Source organism: Heterocephalus glaber, unplaced genomic scaffold (genome assembly GCF_053883595.1).
Source record: "Heterocephalus glaber isolate CG9 unplaced genomic scaffold, H.glaber_assembly_v1.0 deba00001778, whole genome shotgun sequence".
Lineage (NCBI taxonomy): Eukaryota > Metazoa > Chordata > Mammalia > Rodentia > Bathyergidae > Heterocephalus > Heterocephalus glaber.
This window is the reverse complement of record NW_028258465.1, coordinates 177,616-199,776: the sequence shown is the minus strand read 5'-3', so window position 1 is coordinate 199,776 and position 22,161 is coordinate 177,616. Positions and strand designations below refer to the sequence as shown.

At 39.4% G+C, this 22,161-nt stretch overlaps 1 protein-coding gene across 3 annotated transcripts in view; it reads left to right on the top strand.

Annotated features, from left to right (window-relative positions):
• Nucleotides 1-22,161, top strand: part of Stat4 (signal transducer and activator of transcription 4) — an 81,078-nt gene that overhangs the window by 5,694 nt on the left and 53,223 nt on the right. Inside the window, exon 2 of one of the 3 annotated variants that reach the window (XM_087202665.1) lies at nucleotides 9,731-9,843. The exons of the other annotated variants lie outside the window; for them this stretch is intronic. The gene's annotated coding sequence lies outside the window, so the exon portion shown is untranslated. The remainder of the gene's footprint in view (nucleotides 1-9,730; nucleotides 9,844-22,161) is intronic. 3 annotated transcript variants of the gene reach the window in all.

The window sequence follows — 22,161 nt, the reverse complement described above, 5'->3', positions numbered from 1 at the left end:
GATTTAAAAAGACAATAGTTCCATAGCTGTCTTCCAGCCCTTCATGCTCTGTGTCACAATCTGAGTTAGTATTGTTCTCCCTCATAAGTGGACGCATCATTGGCCTATGTTCCCATCAATAAAATAATATTGATACATTACTGTTAATTTAAAATCCAAAATTTCATTAAGATTCACTCTTTGTGCTATATCATTTTACAAGTTTTGACAAATATATGTCATGTGTCCACCCTTACACCAGCATACAAATAGCTTCACTACCCTACAATCTTCTCCTCACCTGTTTTTCCTTTCCTCCCTTCACACTGAATGCCAGGAAAATGTTAATCTTCTTACTCTTTATAGTTTGTTTTTTCTAAAACATCATACAATTGTGACTATACTGGTGTAGCTTTTTTTGTATTTGTTTTTATTGGAGGAGTGTTGAGACAGGGGCTTGCTGTAGGCTCAAGGCTGGCCCTGAACTCACTATGTAGCACAGACTGGTCTCGAACTTGCAGTGATCCTCCTGCCTCAGCCTCCCAAGTGTTGGGATTATAGGTATGCGCCACCACGCCCAGCAATGTAACCTTTTGGGACTGGTTTTTGCACTTAGCGGTAAATATTTAAGGTTTCTTTCTGTCTTTTCATGGTGTTACAGCTGTCTTCTTTTTGGCACTGAGTAGTATTCCCTTGTACGGATATACAACCATTTGTTTATGTTTGGCAGTGCTGAATAACGCTACTGTTAGCATTCATGCACTGGTTTTTATATGGGCATACACTTTCAATGCGTTTGCATGAATATCTGAGTGTCACTTCTGGATCATTATTCTTGGACTTTCTCTTTGAAACCTTTTTAAAAAATTTACTTTCCTCTTTGTTTTTCTCCTTCAGAGTGACTTATTTAAGAAAAATACAAATGATGGATGCTCATAATTTTTAAAAATACGAAGCAAAGCAAAAATGCAAACAATGCAAGATCTACTTAGAAAGAACCATATTAATATTTAATGCACATTGATCTATGCATCTCTCCCTCCCATAGATAGATAGACAGATACTTAAATAGGCAATTGCCACCTGCAGCATCTCACCCTCCTGTCCTCGTACATTTATATGTACAGGTAGATGAGATTACTGTCGCTGCTCCTTCGATCTCTTGTACACGCGCATGCGCGCGCGCGCACACACACACGCACACACACACACACACACACACACACACACACCAGGAACTCCCTATGACCCTCACCTCACTCAGTTTTCCTTCATAACTTTTATCAACTTCTGATCTCGTCTATATTTCCCTGTTTCTTTATTTTTTACCATCAGAATATAATTTCCTCTAGGGGAAGGATTTTGTCTACTGCTGTACAGTGCCTATTTTATTGTTTCTCTTTTCATCATCATTGGCTCTCTGGTAGAGGAACCCATCTCTTCGGTTTTATACGGTGTAATTTTTGTACCAAGTAATGCCTTTTACAAATTTTAGGTAGAAAAAATTGTATACAGTCAGCAAATATTTGATGCCTTTTTATGAGGTTATCAGTCACATTTGAAGCATTGGGGATGCAATGGGCCAAGTCGTGAAGCTTACAGTCTAAATGTTTAAACTTCCTGAGCTCTGTTTTCTAAATTATATGAAATTTTGTGGCTGTTTGTCATGAGCTCGTATTAGTGAATATGGGGGGGAAGGCATCAGTAATCTTGTCTGATAATAGAAAAAAATTCTATCAATTACAAAGGTCTGTTTAGAGTTTTGGTGTTAATTCTGTGGTTAGAAATCTGACCACCAAGGCTGGGGATTTAGCTCAGTGGTTCTGCTGCCTGCCTTGTGAGAAATCTGACCACCTATGAGAATTTTTCACAGACCGTGCCAGTGACTCTGTTAGTGAGAGTTTGAAACTTGGTGGGTGAGACACACATGCACAAACATAACCCACATCTCACACGCTCTGCTCTCTGCACCACCATGGCCTTTTTCTAGGAAGATTTTTGGAGAGCTTGAATAAAATTTGTTAGAGCTGAAAACTCCTTGCAAATTGAACCAAGGGTGGATTCTTTCTTCTCCAGTCTGTAAAAATCCAGATCTTGGTTCTGAAGATCCAGAGAAGTGAGACTATTAACATGACAAGGTAGGCGAGGACTGGAGAAACATTTTGTAAGATCACAGGATAATGTTTTACATCCTGAGCTCTCTGAACTTGCCAGACAGTATCCTGTACCCCTGCTGGTTTCTCAGTTCACTCCTCTTCCTTCCCCTCTCTGCCACACACAGAGAAGCCAAGAGATCACCACAGGGTAAGGCCTGAAGGAACACAGAGCACCATGTAGAACCCTAAAAAAGCTCGGAGTCAAGGGGGATCAGTCTTCTGTGCCATTTTGCCATACAAGAGTGGCTGTCAATTTGTTAATCACCCCACAGTTATTTTCTCAACTCCCCAAAACAATCCCTCAAAATCTGTCTTCCTCTAAGATAATTACCTGGTGCCAATGTCACAACAATCATATTTCAAAGGTTTAAAGACTTATATGTTATGTCATTTAAGATGAAATAAGAAATAGTTGTCCAGCGTTCGTTTGCTGCATAATTTGAGATAGTCAACAAAAGGTGGATGCTGTGTGTCTTAGTCACTTCTCTCACTGGTGAGACACAATACCAGATACACAAAAGTTAAAGGAGGAAAAGTTTATTTCAGCTCACAGTTTATAGATGTTTCAGTCTATTGTTGGCTGGCTGCAAGGCAGGGTGGCGTGGCAGAGGGGCATCAAAGAGGAGAAACAGTCCAAGGCAGGGCAGGCAGAAGGCAGCAACTAGCAAGTAGCAAAAAGCAAGGCTTTCCTTCCATCTTTCCCTTTATATTCCATCCTGGCTACAAGCCCATTGATTGGTGACACCCACATCCAGGGTGAGGCTTCCCTCTTTAGTAAATTCATTCAGACACACTCAGAACTATGCTAATCCAAATAGAATAATCCAGATATCACACAACTTAATCCATATTCACACAGCCTAGATCCAGCCACCTCCCCGAAGCCCCACCCATGAGCACATGAGGCTTTGGGGGACATCTAGATACAAGCCATAACACTGTGTTTCATGATTCCTTACCCTAGGTGCATCACAGCAAATGGGAATCCATCTGATCAATTGAAGTTGCCAATCACTGGAAATTTCATTCTTAAACAATTTTGTATCTATTTCTTCAAACCGTCATCTTATTTAAGACTGTATAGATTGGGCTCCTTTATTTAATACAAAGAATCAATAGTAATTTGTCCTTTCCCTGCATTCTGATTCTCCATGAAGTTTGTCCGAGTCTAAGGCTTCCTTATGGAATACATTGTGTGTAATGGGACATGGTTTTTATTCCAAATGGCAGTTTAGATTTCTTAAAAGAAGAGATTATGTAATTTGCTTTGCAGCATACTGGGTAGCTACTCCATAGATATTTATTAGCTGAGTTTTGGTTCCAATGTATTGACTTTTACATCAGGCTAATACTGACAGTTGAAGATGCAAAGTGAAGAGGATGTAGACAAAGCTCTTAAAGAGCTTGCAATCTTGAATGTGCAAGGTACAAACAAATATTTATGATGTAGTATGGCATGGCACCATGGTAGAGGAAACGGCAGCCATAATTTGCAAAGCTGGAAACATTCACGCTGGTTCTGAAAGGAAGATTCAGTACTCTCTGAAGACGGGAAGGGAGAAAGAGAATCTTATATAATGGGAAAAGTGAGAGCAAGAAAAGGACTGTAAGAGAATGCCTTCCCCTCTGAGCAAGTGGGGCACTTTTCATAAGGAAGTTGAGGACCTTCAGTGCCATACCAAGCAGCTTGGACTTAAGCAATGAGAACTGTCAGAGATTTCTAAGCCAAAGTGTGATATAAATACATGTTTTTATTGAAAACATATCTGAAACTGCTTTCCTCTCTAAGCAGATTCACTCGTCTATTGTAGGAAAAGAACATTGGAGAATTCTGAGGCTGAAAGTTTCTTCTCTCCTGATTTTAGCACCTATTTTATTTTTCCTAACACAAGAACTAGCTGTTGTGTTTCCAAAGGGGGAAAGCCTAAATGGTTCATACGATGAAAAGTCAAGTACATGACTTGGTTTTTGGGAAATGTGTCCTCCTAAGCTCTATCCAGCAACTGATGTGGGAACTCAGACACTCTGATGGGCATGTGGGTCCACTGCCCAGTGGCCAGAAGTAGGAATGCACAGAGCAGTTGTCAGCCCCAGAGCATTAACCCATGGGTGGGAAAAAAGTTAGACTTCTGGAGGGATGACCGACTGCTCCCCTGAGAAAGAAGGAAGGAAACAAAGATACCAGTTGATGGAGAGGACAGGAAGACATTGAGAGCCATATTGATTTTTACTATCCATTGGCCTCATATACCTGGAGCATCATGGGGACTATGAAGAATGTGTGGGCAGATTTTCATAGTAACAATGGGAGAACTGTGCCAATTTGCTAGCAGTTTAATAATTTTTTAAAAATTAGTTTTTCCCACAGCCTGGACATGAAAACCCATAAGAAAGCTGTCTACACTATTCTAAATCCATCATGATCTGGACCAAAGAGATACTTAACCTAAGATGGAGGCAGTGCACAAGACTTGTTATCTTATTAAGTAAACTGTTTGAAAGCATACTGGGTAGCTACTCCAAGCTATTGTTGTAAAAGCAAGTTTAATAAGCAAAAGCATAAAAATGGGAGCAGAAATTACTGAAATTGTAAACAAAGTTAGTCCAAAGCAGTTAGAAACTAATTTTTGTTTAGCTTCACAATTGTGATTTAAGTGAGTAACGATCAAGCAGAAGGTATCTAAGTGTAGGTCGTAAGCATTGAGCAACTGCCTTTACCTGGTCCAAATTAATCGCTTCAAAGGAGTCCATTTTAAGTCACCAACAAGAAGTTCACAACTTGGGGGAAAGCTAGTTCTCTCATCAGTCTACTAAGCACACTTAGGACCTTTGCTGCTGCCTTCTCCAGAAGTGACTTGGGGATAAAACATTTGATCCGCTGACACCTGCCTCTCCCCACTACTCCCTTCTAGTAATGAGGACCCAGTCAAAGGACTTGGTGTGTGACAGATCTTCAGCAGTCTCTTACCACAGTTGGCCACTTTGGTCAAGAACTCGCCAGCCTCTCAGTGGGCTCCCAAGCGCACAGTCAGGTGTGAATGGCACTGAGCAATGGTGATACCCAAAGAACAAGAGCTTCATGGGCACCTGTGTCAAGAACCTGCCTATTTTCTGGCACTTAATCTGTGCCCTGTGCCGCAGTACAAAGATATGGGAATGGGAAAATAAGTGATACTATATCAAACTTAAAGTCGACACAGCTGCCTTTCATAATGTATGTCTCATGTCGGTCAGGATTTATGCTGCAAAAAATTTAAATGTCATTAGCTTTCTGGAGCTAATAATCATTTCACCATATCTCTTTAGATTCTTGTGTTCCTTTCCGTGAACCATAAATAGTTTCCCCAGGAGTGGGATGGGGAGGAGGAGAGACTGATTTCCATGGCACATGGTGGTTAGAGCAGCAGAGGTGATGCAGCCCTATCCGGATGGCACTGCAACAATTCAATAAAAAAGAAACAGGATGCTGAGCTAGGCAGTGGCGATGGGAGTGAAATATATGCACTGGAGTTGTGAGATAATTTGGTAAAAGAATTGACTTGTGTGAGAGTGAAAACCAGACAACTGAGGGTTTTGGTTTGGTTGTTAAATAGATGTTGATACACAGAAGATTGGGGTCGGGAAGGAGGTGGGATAACGAGATGAGTTTGATGAATTCTAAGTGGTGTGCAGCAGGAAGCTAACAGGAAAGAGCTGGACCCAACACATCTATGTATTTGCCTGTCTCTTCCATCAACTGAGCCCCTCGGGTGCACTTTTCTCTGAAATCCCGGTGCTCAGTAGAGTCCCACACACTGCGGGGTTCAGTGTCTGACACTGAAAATATGAATATTGCCTTGTTGCAATGAGTATTCCTAACGAATGGGGCAAATATCACATCATTATTACAAATGCAGTTTAGACAGAGTCCACAAAAGCAATTTAGATTTTAAGATTTTTCTGCTGGAGTCAGCAGTTTCTAAGGATGGAAGGAATTGGCTCTGCAAAGCAGTGTATTTAGAACATATGGCACACACAAGAGAAGGTCAGGCTGGATGAGAACAGAAGCAGAAAGCTGAGGAAAACTTTCAGAGGAAGGAGGGAGGCACTAAGCATCTGGTAGCTGAGAGAAAATGGGCTGTCTCTAGAGAGAAGTAATAACTGAAGTGAAGGAGGCCAAAGACAAGCACAGGGACAAGCAAGTAGCTTCACAGGGAGAGAGGGTGGATGTGGTGTTGAACCAGCACCGACTCCCAGGAGCCAGAAGATCCGATTCTTTGGACTTAAGGAATGCAGAAGGTTACACAGCAGAGTGAGTTACTGGAATACCAGGGTTGTGTCCTATGGTGAGGAAGAATGAAAGCACAGATGGAGGAGGCAGGGTATAAGCAAATTTATTTAAAAGATATAAAGGCAAGGAAGTAGAGCTCCCACTAGATGGAAGGGGATCCTGAGTAGGACACCCATGAAGGCTCTTTGTCTACGGGTTTCTAAGCAATTTAGAAGGAAGCTTGGGCTACTGTGCAAGCAGTATGATCTTTCCCCTGTAGGAAACTACATACTCTTCTAGGTGCAATCTATGTAGTGTTCATGCAGTGTCCACGCATGGCCCATGCACCCTTGAGTCAGTGGCCTGCTCGATCATGCTCTGGTTATGCTCTGGGGAGGTCCTCGACAGCTGTAGAACATCTGGCAGATGTTTCTGTTAGATCCCTAGAGGGTGATGACTCAGTGGACTCCATTTTGGATTTCCCAACTCCATTTGGGGCCACTGTCCTTACTGCCTAATAGACTCCTAACTCCTGTCTCAACAAGACAGTACAATGACAAAATGATCATTAGAGATTCACTTGGAAATTGCATGAGAGGACTGGTAACACTTTCTTTCACTGCCCTCTCTGCTTTCACTGGAGAGTTATACAGTCAATCTGAAAGAGACGTAGATTGAGATCTAATGTTGTGTCATATTTTAACATAATGTTCAGAGTAAGGATATCACTTTTTTTAATGTTTTTATTGATATATAGTATATATGCATACAGTAGGGTACACAAATCTTGATTGTACAACTCTATGATTTTTTAATATATATATATACTGTATCACTAATTTTCTGATTGGATTGGTGTAGATTTGCTTGGTTGTCTTGAAATTCATGTGACTGCAATTTTGCAGAATGATTTTCTGGGGTTAGATCTTTTTTCACTTTGCATTATGAGATTTATCCATGTTGTTGTATGTATCAGTATTTTCCTTTTTCAAAAATACAGCTTAGTATGCCTTTATAAAAGCATAACACAATATATTCATCCCTCTGTGGGTGGAAACTTATGTGTAATGCAAATAATGAGCATTCTTGTTTGTATTTTATAGTAGGTGTGAAAACTCATTTCTTTTGATCGTATTCCCAGAGTTACACTTGTTGGTTTGTAGAGTGTTACAGATGTTTGGGTTTAGGAGATGCCAAAATGCAACTTTTCAGTGGGTTGTACTAATGCACACTGCCACAGAAGTGTATGAGAATTCTGTTACTCCTCTGCTTACTAAAATGTGCTGTTGTTGGTCTTTTTCACTTGTTTTACTGTGTGTACAGTGGTATTGTACTGTAGTTTTAATTTACATTCTCCTGATGATTAATGAAGTTCAGAATTTTATACTTAGTGGCTATTTTGATGTCCTCTTTTTAAAATGCCTGTTTAAAGTATTTTGCCCATTTAAAAATTATTTTGTATCCTTGTGTTTTATTGACTTGTAGCTTTTAATATATTCTGAATGACCCCTTTTATGTATGTCTATATATGTGCACATAATTATATATTTATGTATATAATATCATCTTCTATATTGTGCCATTACTTTTCAGGCTCCTTTAAATGCTGTCTTTGATGAACCAAAGTTCCTAATTTTAATGAGAACTAATTTTTCAATTTTTTAAATGGTTACTGTCATTTGTTTGTCCTATATCATAGACATTCTTCTAGATTTTCTTCTAGGACCGTTATTGTTTTAACTTTTCACATTTACAACTATGATCCTTTGAAACTAATCAGTCCAGATAATTGTCCACTTGGCCCAGAACCATTTATTACAATGACCATCCCTTCCCTTTGCCTTTAGTGCCATTTTTGTCTTGAATCATGCCTTGTATTTATGTGACTATTAATATGCTAGTCCGTGTGTCTTTCCTTACACCAATACAGCTAATTACCATAGAGTTAGACTAATTCCTGATATATAAAAGTTCAAAAACCTTGTTCCCTGTCTTCAGAATTATCTTGACTTTTCTTGATGCTTGCAGCATTCATTTGAGCATTAGAATTAACTTATCAATTTCCACTAATAAATTTGATGAAATTTTCATTGAGATTATATTGAATGATCCAGAGATAATTTTGAGAAAAGTTGACATCCTAATAATATTTAGTCTCCCAATCTATGAACATGAAACATCTTCTCACTTATACAAGTCTTTAATTTTTCTCAGCATTGGTTTTTAGTGTTCTAGGAAAGTCATGTCTTACAGATGTGCCATAATTTAGCCAGTCCTCTAGAAATGAGAATTCCACTTCCAATTTAACTTCATTGTATATTTATCTTTATAAGCACAATGAAATGTAAAACTCACATATTTCTTAAAGTATGCTTTTCAAGTGCAATAATTGGTACCTAGCACCATTCATTCTTCCCCCTGTATTCTGATCTATAGGCAAGAAGTCAAAGTGCAAAAAAGGACCCTAATGTGTCCCAACTTTTGGTTTTTTAGAAACCACAGCTGAACCATGTTGATCTATTTCCTGTTACCAGAATCTCTGGGGAATGATTCTTTGGCCTTTGCAAACCAATACAATCACCAGGAAACTCCTCCTTTTGACTGCTGCTATGAGTTAAACCTATTTTCCCATTCCTCACTGAGTGAGCAAAATAACTGATCAATGAATGGAAGAACATTTCACCTTTTTAAAAAGTTATCCATTTCTATCTATGCATAGATAGATTGTTGATTTTAGACTGTTAATTTTTCAAATTTGTGACTCGTTTTTAGCTGTACTGAAAAGCTAAATACATATAGGTCTGAATCTCAGCCTTGTAGGCAACTCTTGTAAATTTATTACTTTTCAATCCACATGAATCCTGACCCAGTAGAGGGTTTATCTCTGTCTTTTTGCTAATGCAGCCAAATATATCTACTGATTTTTAAACAGCTTTTTATTATAAATGTGATATATATCCAATAAAACTTATAAAACATACCACCGCCTGTCTTGCAAGCAGAAGGTCCCAAGTTCGATCCCTGGTATCAAAAAAAAAAAAAAAAAACCCACAAAACTTACAAAACATAGATATGCAAAAAACATCTGTAGCTCTATCTTTGATTGATAATCACTAAAACATTAGATAGCCTAATATTATTTTAAAATGAATATTATTTTGTAATGTTCTTTCCTAAACTTAATACATTAATGTAGTCAGCATTCTCCTGTGACATTAACTCTTTTCAGCATTATTTTTATTTAATTGCCCATTTGTTATTTTCTCTGGTTCTTTACCTATATTACCAGGTGAAGTATACATACTTACTGTCAGAATTTCATTCATATTTCTGATTATTTTGTTAGGATGGTGATTTTAACCCTGTGCATCAAAGTCACATATTGTATTACAGTTTTTAATAGTCATTGTTGAGAAGTCTAAACTGTGTTAATGAGGACAACAGTAGCTACTCTAACAGGTGAGATTTTATTTATTGTGCATGTAATAGTGTGGTTGTTGTTATTATAGTAGATGTGGGTGGCTTTTCTTCTCAGGATTCAGGCATCTGGGATCCTCATATCGCATGGCTCACCTGTTCCTAAAGGGCCACAGGATGGTTCCACAGATAGGGAGAGGAGAGAAAGAGCATAAATCATAGCCACACCTTAAATTCTTTAGCCTAGAAATGACACATCATCTCTGCATCCCGTTAGCAGGAAACAGTTGTGTGGCTTCCATATCATTCAGGGCATGCTAGGAAGAGGAATCTGTGGTTAGGATGCCACCACCTACCTGTCAAAACTTACTGCATCCTCCCATGAAGTAGACAGTTAGCTATGCCTGCCACACTGAGTAAAACCATTTTGGTACAGAATTCGCAGTATCCAAGTTTAACATGACACAACAATTCCATGTCAAGATATGTATCCATGAGAAATTCTCACACAGGAAATGGATAGCCAGACAAGAGTGTTCTTTGTCTCATTATTCATAATGAAAATGTAAAAATGAATGTCTGTCCTTAAATGTCCATAGTGAATGAAGTTTTTAGATACATGTTATAGTACTATCAACGTATGGAAAAAAATTGGTTTCTGTCTCTGGGACTAATTTATGATAATTTTAAATAAGCTTCTTTTTCATTGATGAATCTACTGCACATTGCATACTTCAGTTTACTCTGTAAGGAACACAAGTAAATCAACGCAAAGTTGGTTATGACTCATGTAGAGTGAATGAAAACACAAATTCATCATTAAATGCCAAATAAAGCAAAAACAAAACTAAATGGATCCCAATCCATTCATGTATCACTTAACAACAGGGTCGTAGGCAATTTTAGCATGGAGGGAACATTAGAGTATTCTTGTGCAAATCTAGATAGCAGAAGTTGTCACTTAAGTGGCCTTTTGATGTAACGAGAGACTTCAGTGAATATGGGATACCAGCCTAACACACACACTACCTTGTAGTCAACTCTTTATAAGTAAGAGTATACTCTAAAATAATGATAAAAAGTAAATGCATAAGCCATAAATACACTGTCACTTATTACCATTATCAAATACTATGTACTGTATGTAACTGTGAGTTTAATACTCTAAGACAGTCAGTGTAGTAGCCTTGTTTACACCCAAGTCACCATGAACACGTGATTCCCACACTGCATGATGATGTCACGATGGCTAGAAAGTCCCTAGACCATAGAAATTTTTCAGCTCCATGAGAATCTCATGGGACCACCATCTTTGACCCAAAAGCCATCGTGCAGTACAGACTGTAAACTGAATGGAAGGATGACTCTAATATATATTATTGAGTTAAAAAAAAATACTCAACCCCATGTCTGATGTAATTGCCCATAGGAGCAGTGGGAGAGGAAGTAGAAGACAGAGTTCTCACCAAGTTTTGATTTGTCTGTTATTTGAACTTTTAAAAAATAAGTCCAAATTACAACCTTACTTTTTCAAAAAAAAAAAAAATTCAGAAACTTTATTCCTAGAATCTCTAGAGTGTGAGGCCCAGAAATCTGTAATTCACAAAAGCCTCACAATTGATTCTGATAAACTGCCAAGGCTAAAACCACAGCCTTGGGATAAATTTCTGCAAGTGGAATTGCTCTGTCAAAGGGTGTGAAAAATGTTCAGGCTTTTGATAAGAATTGCCAACTCGTCCCCTAGTAAGGCACCAATTCACATTCCCACCAGCAGTGTGTAAAAGCTCTTTTCTTCATCAACAGTGAGTGGTATAAAGTGTTTTAATCTTTGCCGATTTGATAAATGAGTAAGTGGTACGTCTGATTTATTTCCACAGAAGCGCTAGTTTGTTGCATTTGGCTCTCTTTGGGGGACATTCTGACCCATCTATCTTCCTGCTGAACAGTTTGGCTAGATTAATCTCCTTCAGTTAGTGTTTCATTATAAAAACTACTTGGGGAACTTGGTAAAAATGCAGATTTGGAACCCTGGCTTCCAAGTGGTGGAGCAGAAGCGAGGTGGGTTTGGAAATGTGGGTAGCAGAGGAGGATCCAGGGAGTTCACAGAGCAAAGAGAGGCCTCCGGGCCTGGGAGTTAGATGAATGAGTACTGATGTCTTTAGGGCACAGCGCTTTGCATTCCTAGAATCACCTCTTGCTCATTTCTTGCTGTGCCCTCTGCCCAGGACTCGGTTTCCCTTTCCTCACCCAGTCCACGTTCCACTCTGGGTGCCGTGAAAATCCGAATTGATTTCTCCCTCCTCAGCTCTCTCGAAGCCCTTAGTGTCTGAACAGCTCATCCTGACACTTCATCACACCTGGCAAGTACTTTAGATAGATGAGAGTCAACTTACAGTAATAAAGCTATAATCTAATGAAAGTTGTAGAAGTAGCATTTTAGTACAAGAAGAAAGCCCGAGGGTAGCCTTGGAAATAATCCTGCAATAAATTACATTTGTGATAGCACTAAATTAAAAGCAATGGCAACTCTTTAGAACCTGAAGTTTAAAATCGGAATACCCTTAAAGAATTAGAAATTAGTGTTTCTCTGCTGACATGAGACTGCTTTTTATTTTCCACCCGGCAAAGGTTTAAACCCCTTGATACCACGTCTGTTTGATAGCAGACTGAGCTGCTGAGGTGAATCTGAGGACCAGATTAGGGTGGGTAAGAAAGCCCCTCGACCGATGCTCTCCACATTGGTTAGTTATTAGGACCCCTAGAGATGTACCTGAAAGTTAGCCATGCTCCGCACCCGCACCTCCTATGTTCTGTTTCAGTTGGGAGATTTTAAAAAGTGTATGGGTGATTATAAAGTATAGCCAAGTTTGAACCCAAAGTAGTGCAAAACAAATACATGTAGATGTCACAGACATTGCATTACTCTTTGCAAAAGGAAGGGAATTTTTGAGTTGCCTTTCTAGTGGAAGTGATTGGTTCTCAAAGATTTACTTACTATTTACCTCAAGCTTCCTGTCATTTCTGAGAAGTCTGAATCAATTTACTTCCATTCATTCATTTCCCCAGGGAGTGTGTAGTAAGGAAATCCTTCACCGTGGACACTGGTGATGTTGAGGGTCCCCTGCCTGCACTCCTGATCTGTGTAATCTACCAGAGGACATAAATTATGCAGATCATTGCTAGCAGTTACTCTGGAACTGAGTGTTCCGGCAGGCTTAAGTGGCTTCCTGCTTTAACAAAGAGAGACAACCAGCATAGCCTACTCCCCAAATTGACCAGCTTTGTCTAACTTGGATGCAATACGGTTTTTGAAAACTTTCGTAAATCCATTACGTTATTCCATCTAACTTATTGTAAATCCGAATGATTACATTAGCAGAGTATTTTCTAGGTCACTCAAGGTTACTTCTTTCTAATCTGAAAGAACATTTCTCAACTTTTCATAGGCTATTTTTTTTAATACAAGTAAGTGGACTCTTGTTTATCTAAATGTTTGCTTGCAGAGTAATTTCACAGCAGCAAGATGAAGGCATGAGGCCAGGTTGAATGAAGTAGGTCACAAAGTCCTTTAGCGAATTTGGCAGCGGGTCGCAGTTCTAACTGTGTGGTGATATCAAACCGTTGCACTTGTGTCCACACTGGAGGAAGACAAGAGTGATGCTTACTTCACACAGACAGTGGAAGCAATGCAAGTGTTCCACCAGCTCAGTCAGGCCCCTTATTTGAATGTTTGATGGGAAGAGAAGAGTTCGTTATAAACAAATGCACTTTTTCTGACGACTCAACAGCATTTGATTTTTTTTTTTCATGATTTCACATGAATGCCCCATTTGACTAACCCTTTACTCCTGGCAGGATTAAGCCACACTGTATCACTGATCATCTTTTCTGACATTTTCAAGGAGCCTTGCTTGAACAGTCAACAAAGAAGCTAATGCTTAAAATCACAGCTCATCTTTGGATCCTACTTCTCCAAATTGATATGTGTGGATACATGTGATTGTGGCGTGTACAAGAAGATACACAACTGACCATGGGCTTCTTCACTCTTTGTTTATTGATAGGAAGTCAGTGTTTCTTTGGTCCGAGGTCATGAGCAGCCTGGACCCCAAGATAAGCAATGCTACCTAGGGTCTTCATTGGAATAGGGAGCTATAAGCTGTTGTGATTTTGTTCCAGTGGGAGCAGCAGTCTATCCAACTGTGCACAGATCCATAGTGACAAAATGAGACACAGCGGAAAAGGAGTGGCCCATAAGTTTTGGGGTAACCGATAAGATAGCATCAAACACAAAGCAGATGTTCTCCAAACAGTGCGCTGGAAGGCGCCAGAGCCTGCTTGACTGTGTAGGTCCTGCACAAGTGAACCAGGCAGAGGGACGAGTGAGTGAGAAAATCCAGTCCCCACCTCTGTTACAAGCTGTGTGTCCCAACATGAGGCGGCCCTGGTGGTTCTGTTGTAAGTTGCATGAAGGCATCATAGGGCCTAGCAGCGCCCTTGGTTCTCTGTAATCCCCTCTCCCCCTGGGACTCCACACTCTGATTCGGCTGAGACACATCTAGTTTCTTGAACACGTGGGTCAAGTCGCTATGAACCTGGTATCCACAGCAGACCTGGCCACCAGCCACCAGCCAAGAGGAAACCACTTAGGAGGGAGGTCCTAGTTAGGCCATCAGTGAGGCCAGAGGCTGTGGACGGGCAGGACTTGGGAGCCCAGCCAGCCTCGTCCTGTGCACAGCTGGGAGATGTCGCTGCCAACCAGCGGCAACCACGAGAACAAAGTGTCCCTTTTGCTCCCATGAGTCCTATAGAGGCAAAGAGATTTTTTGCAAATACTTTTTAAAATCCATATGGGCTCAGGATAAAGCAAATACATAAAAGGAAGACCTTCCTTCTGCTCAGTTTGGAATGAAATCTCAAGGTCAAACTGGCCTTAGAAAAATACTTTCTGTCCGCTTCCTAAAGTCATGAAGAAAAAGTGAAGGACACAACACAAATTAAATCCACCAAGCCCTCCAAAGTGTTTGTGTAATTGGAGACAGATAAGTAATTTTATTCTTTTTATAAACTAATGTATTTTCTTGATTATAAAAAGAATCAAGATACAGAATCTTTTAAAAAAAATCAGTAAATTTATCTTTGTAATCACACCTACCACGAATAAACAAAGCACATGAATCATTGACGATAGTGGGAAGATAGCTTCTCAGCACCCCACCCAGCCACCATGTGGCTGTTCAACTGAATTCAAAACAGAGCTCCATCCTTGTCCATTGGGAGACCCCTGGCCCACGGCAGGTGAATTATTTCGGTAGGAGAGCCCAGTGCTTTGATTTGCTAGCAGTGACATCACCTGTGATCAGAGGTGTTGCAAGGGGATTCTCCCCAGAACCAACTCCATATTTCTAATAAATAATCAGCTGCAAAATATGCAGAGAGTGGAAAACAAGAGTTATGCAACTGAGAGTTGTGACTTCCTGTTAAACTTTATGGAGGAGGTGAGAACAGAACAGTAAGAGAAACTATGCTGAAATACTTCTTTTTTTGATCTTTGGATTTATTTTGCTTCCACTGCCATTCTATACAGTATTGAGTACATCACTGTCCGCAGAGGCATCTTAGAAAAGCAGCACTTTAGATAAGGATGGGACCTTAGGAATAATGAATGCTTATGCAGCATATATCATCTGTTGGGTAAGAACTTGTTTTTAGGGAAATTTTTATTTTTAAAGAAAGGAACAGTCTGTTGATATACAGTCTCCTTAACCACGGTTATGCTAAGACTTCAAGCTATATGGTTCATGTCTCGGTCAGCTGTAGAGGTCCTGTGAACACTTTAGCACTGCATGCCACAACACTTGAGGCTTGAGCTTTTCATTACTTTCACTGGCAATTATTTCCTTGTTTCTAACACAATTCAGTTTGACAAATGAAGTCTACACGGACACCTAAATTGTAAAACAAATGTGGCCCAGACCAAATTGTAAGAGCAGCTTCCTGTGTATCACACCTTTGCTCAAACCACAGCTTTCTTCAGAAACAGTGTATTTTAAGCATCAGGTCTGATCTGCCATAGACTCCTGGGGAACCTCTTGCTTCTGGTGGCTGAGCAGAAAGGAGAGATGTATCAACAGTATGTAGAAAAGCATTTTCTTCACATGAATCACTTTCTTTATATAGAAAACCAGTCACATTTATACAACATTCTCTGCTGCTCTTGGGAGAACTTCTACACTTAAAAAATAAGAAATTTCCGCTACGTAGATTTGTGTATTTTTTTCCTCCATACAGTTTCCCTGGGCCTTTTGCTGAAACTCCAACTTGGTATTGGTACACTTTCTAAATTTTTTTTTTTTTTTTGGTACCCATGATTGAACTTGGATCCTTGCACTTGTCCAGCAGGCGGTGAAGCCACTGAGCTAAATCCCCAGCCCCACTTTCTAAATTTTATCCTTAGCCTATTTAATCACTCTTCCACATAACAATAAAAAATAAATTTGGCTACTGGTGTCTAACTGGCTTCTTGCATCTCCCTGGAAAGTAAAATGATTCCTGAATCTGTTAAACCAATTCTTCTGTTTTCTTAGCTGCAGAAAATGGGGGTGATAATGGTCCCTTGCATAGCTGACAAAATAAGACTTTTTGGAAAGAAATTACAGTAATAATAAAAATACCTTTTTCGTAGATTGATTTGTGTGTCTTCTGATTTCACCAGCATCCTATACTATGTAGGACTGCACTACATTATATATTTAAGTAAAAGTTCACATGCACAAGCATATATCCATACAAATTCAGATGTATGCATGTATCTTAGAACAGTGGTGAACGTCATTTTTTTTGTATATCCTTTTATTGGTACATTTTAGGTGTACAATATAATGACATTCATCATTGGAAATATGCACCTTTACATACTCTCTTGGTTCTTATTTTTTCCCCCTTCCCCTGCCTTCCCTTCAACCCCTCCATCCCTCCCTATTTGCAAAGACTTTGTTTCCTTTTTTATTTTCTCATATTAATTCCATTCCCTTCTTTCCTTTCCCCTACCCCTCCCACTTCTCCTTTGCCCCCTTTCTTCCTATTTCACGTTATCTACTAAACCTTTTAGTCCTTATTTACACTTTCAGTTTCTCACGCTAGAGAAACTTCAGTATTTACATGTGTGTCCTATTTATTTCACTTAAGAGTATCGCCTCAATGTGCATTCATTTAGCAATAAATTTCTCTAATTTCTCATTTTTGATGGCTGAGTAGTACTCCATTTTATTTAAAAACCACATTTTCTTGATCCAGTCCCCAGTAGATGGTCATTTGGGCTGTTACAAATTGTGCTACTATGAACATGGGTGCACATATATAACTGTGGTATTATTCTTTTAATTCTTTGGGGAAGATACCCAGCAGGGGAATAGCTGAGTCAAATGGGACTTCCAGTCCTAGTTCTTTGAGGTATCTCCATACTGATTTCCACAGTGGTCGCACCAGTCTATACTCCCACTAGCAGTGGAGCAGTGTTCCTCTTTCCCCACAGCCCCACCAGCCTTTGTTATTGGTTGATTTCTTGATAGCAGCCATTCTTTCTGGGGTGAGGTGGAATCTCATCCTTGTTTTCATTTGCATCTCTCTAATGGCCAGTGATGTTGAACATTTTTTCATATGTTTATTTGCCATTTCTACTTCTTTGTCTGAGAAATGTCTGTTCATTTCAGATGCCCAGTTTTGGATTGGGTCTTTAAATTTGTGAGTTCTGAATTTTTTAAGTTCTTTATAGATTCGAGATAGTAGACCTTTGTCTGAGGGACTGCTGGTGAAAATTGTTTCCCACATTGTGGGTTGTCTGTTCACGCTGCTGGTGGTTTCTCTTGCTGTGCAGAAGCATTTTAGTAAGAAGAGATCCCACTTGTTGATTGTTTGTGCTAGTTCACGGGCAACTGAGGTTTTGTTCATAAAGCCTTTTCCTACCCCAATGTCATCAAGAGTTCGACCTAACCTCTGTTCCAGCCGGTTCAGGGTTTCTCTTTTTATATTTAGATCTTTAATCCATTTCGATTTTAGTTTAGTGCATGGTGAGAGATATAGGTCTAGTTTTAGTCTTTGGCAAGTTGAAACCCATTTTTTCCAGCACCATTTATTAAAGAAACTATCTTTCCTCCAGTGAGGGGGTTTGGCTCCTTTGTCAAAGATGAGGTGGCTGAGTGTGTCTGGAGTTGTTTCTGCATCTTCTGATCTGTTCCACTGGTCCTCAGGTCTGTTTCTTTGCCAGTACCATGCTGTTTTTATCATAGTAGCTTTGTAGTATAGTTTCAAGTTGGGGGTTGTAATACCCCCTGCCATGTCTCTGTTACCTAGAATTGCTTTTGCTATTCTGGGTCTCTTCTTTATCCAAATGAATTTTTGGATTGTTTTCTCAAGGTCCATGAAGTATGCTGCTGGGATTTCAATTGGGATTGCATTGAATCTATATAGCAATTTTGGAAGTATGGGCATTTTCACTATGTTGATCCTTCCTATCCAGGAGCAAGGGATGTCTTTCCATTTTCTGGTATCCCCTTCAATCTCTTTTTTCAAAGTGCTTTAGTTTTCAGAGAAGAGGTCTTTGATTTCTTTTGTAAGGTTGATTCCTAGGTATTTCAGTTTTTTGGATGCTACTGTGAAAGGAATTGTTTGCCCTATTTCTCTCTCAGTGAGTCTGTTGTTCGTGTAGAGGAAAGCTATTGATTTTTGTGTGTGGACCTTGTATCCAGGTACTTTACTGAGTTTGGTTATTAAGTCTAGAAGACTTTTGGTGGAGTTCTTAGGGTCTTTGATATAGAGGATCATGTCTGGTGAACATTATTATATGCTGGCTACACTGCTACATTAGATGCTAACTACTTTTATGGCCTCATTTAATCCTTGGGGGCCTGCAAAGATTAATAAATCTATGCAAAATCCCTTACAGGAACTTATTATCGTTATTTCCCCCATTTTACAAATGAGGGAACTTAAGTTTGGAAAGGTCACACAACTGCCCAAAGTCACATAGATAGGAGGTTAAAGAATTAGGTTGCAATCTTTTTTTCTGAATCTAGAACCTATACCCAAAATTTTATACACATATAGGTCATTGCCTCAAATTTTGTCTTTGTGTTTCTTCCCCTGAATTTCAATTTATGATATTTTAACAGCTATCCTGAGGTATCATGAACACATACGTAAAGTGTCCAATTTGTCCAATGTAGCATAAGGATATGCTTGTGAAACAATTACATAATTAAGATAATAAACATACGGGCCGGGGATTTAGCTTAGTGGTTTCGCCGCCTGCTGTGCAAGCACAAGGACCCGAGTTTGATGCCCCGTACCAAAAAAGATAATAAACATACCCATCACTTCTAAAATTTACCTAGTGTCCCTTCACAATCTCTCCCTCCTGCTCTGTGCCCCAACCAACTACTGGTCTGCTTTGCTCAGTATAAATTGGTTTGCATTTTCTAGAGTTTAAATAGAGCCACACTGCCTGCAATCCTTTTTAATTGGCTTCTTTTTTTCAGTATAATTATTTTGTGACTCATCCATATTTTTGTCTAGGTCAACAGTTCATTCCTCTTATTGCTGAAGAGTGCTCCATTGTATGGACACACTATGAGGAGGTATTATTTGTGATCATTTTTAACAATTCTCTAGAATCTGAAATAATCAAGAAGTTAAAAAGTAAATCAGATTTTTAATTCAGTAGCATTCTGTTCTTTATTTTTATTTTAATACTTATCATGCATAGATCCCTAATATATTAAATAGATGTTAAATTTTAAAAGAATGGGGTGGGGAGTTAAGAGAGAGAGGAGAGAAGAGAAGAGAAAGAGGGTAAAAAATTGTGCCCCAGATATAATACCATTCCTGTCTTTCAGCTATAAATTAGTTTTGAAATATGACTTTTTAAGGCATGCATATGAAATATATATTTTGCATTATGTATTGTATAATTTTCTACACTTGGAATTTTTTATTTATATAAATTAATTCAATGTGCAAGTATATTCAAGTATAGAAACTCACTGATACAGTGCTTCACTTTTAACAGTCGAAATCCACACATCTTTTCTTTGGCAATATAGTTGTAAGTGGGCAATAAATTTGCTCACCTTGGCTATATTTATACTACTGACGAAGAACGCTTTAGAGGAAGACAGATGGCTTCTTTTTGAGACGTGCAGATAGGAATTAACATAACACCTAGCTCCAGATGGCAGGTTTGAGAGACTCATGAGTGTCACCTAGGCTGGAATCTAGCTTCCTTAAGCCTCAGTTTTCCTGCCTTTAAAATATTAATGGCTGTTTTGAAAGGCTGCTTTGGCTTTAAGCAAAACGGCATTTCTGAGCACGTGACATGTAGAAGGTATTTATTTATAAATGCTATTCCCCCACCACCAGCACCACTACCTCGGCCCTTTTTCCTGAAGAGTTCTGTAGCCCCCTGGGGCTCACAGGCTTCTTCAGCCCCTTCCTGTTTCCCAACTTTTCATGGACCTCTCAGCACCTGTCCTGGGCCAGAGACTGGCATTTGGATGTCGCTGAATGGAAGCCTGAAGGAGATCTTTTCTACCTTACAATGCCATCAAACCCAGGCTGTAGCTTTGGAGACTGGGGACTAGGAGGGATTGTTCTGTGTCTTGTGTTTTCATGGGGCACCAAGGAGTGTCTCCCAGAGGGCTTGTGGCTGCTGTGTGGCCAGGGCCTGTCACAGGCATTTGGATTCTAGGTGGGAGGTGACAGCTCATAATGGAAACCAGGAGTTTGCATATTGTGGCCTTTCTCCATTAATGGGGCCCCTGGGGAATGTAACAGCCTATTGAGTGTCGTTTGGACTAGCCTGAGTGTTGGCACATCCTCAGAAGTGGTGATTAGGAAATCATGTACCCCAGCACTCTGAAAAACCCAAAGAAGTTGCCAGGGAAAGCCATGAAGAAACAACTTTAAATGTTTGGAAACTTGGCTACGTTGAGTTAGAAAATGGCTACATAAAACCAATAGGGATGCTGTTTTCAAGGGAAATATCAGGATGGAAGCAATTTAAGTTCCACTGGAATAAGAGGAATCCAGTGCAACTTAAACATTAAGAAGACTGGTTAACATATTTAAAGTTCTACACTATAACAGACTTATGGTTGGGGGAAAGGGGGATTGAAACCAGGTTTGAGTTCCAGGTCAGCTTCTTACATAGTTCATGACCCCAAAAGCCACTTCATTTCATGAATCATCACTAAGGCTATGAACTGGTGATTCATAGTTATTTATGTCACTGAATTACTGCATAAGAGGACTACATAAGAGTAGGAACAGATAGGCCAAATACAGGACCCAGCACATAGTAAATGCTCAATAAATATTTAGCCAATGAACGACTGAAGGGCACCTCATCCTCTTAGGGATACAAATGGAAACCATCACTGTAGCTCCCCCTTCTCTTTAAACAATATTTAATCATAATGTATGTTTCCATGAAAAGCTGAAAGAATATTTATCAGTGCTAACAGAATGTCCTTTAGGCTTCTGTTTGTCATCTATAAAATGGGGATGATTCCACCTGCCTCTTGGTGGTACTTTGGGAAGCACAAGCCCATCACTAATACTGGCAGTGTGTAAACACTTCAGATAGCGAAGTGCCTTTGACAAACAGACAACTAAGTAAAGCTAATATTTGGTAATTTTCCAGTAGAAACCAAGAGGTTTCTGGTTTTGCCAAACGGAACAAGGGTTGTCACACAAACAGTTTTATTTTGCAGGTAGTTTATAGATATGGAAATTCAGTTGAGAAAAAGCTATTTTGTTGGTGAATCTTTATCGACATTTGAAGAGCACATACCCAGTGTTTTAGAAATTTAGAGGGGTTTCCAGTAGTGAGTAGTGCTTGCTTTGGCGGCACCCTTTGCTCTGGTTTGAATCTCTCAGGGCTGACCACAGAAGCATGGTCTCAGGATGACCTGTTTTGTCTTTTTAACCTATTCATCACCTATTTTGCTGATGCTGACCAAAAGATTTCCTTTTCTAAGTAAGAAAAACTCATCTGCTTGTGAGCATTATATAACTTGCGTGCATGAACTGATGAAGTGAATCAGCAGTATTTCACCTGTCTCTTTTTTTCTTCCCCCAGTCACCTCCTCTGCATTTCATATTTGACTTATTTGTCCTGAACCCTCCAGAGTCAGTTGCTGAATCTGTTTCTCAAAGCATTGTTGCGTGTGAGAGACTATGTTTTCAGAAGGATATACATCTAGAAAGAACTATGTTCTCACTGTCATTAAATTTATAGTTATATGCTCTACTCTTCCTAAGTAAGTTGCTTCCTGTTACTTCTCTATTAAGCAAAACAGTTGA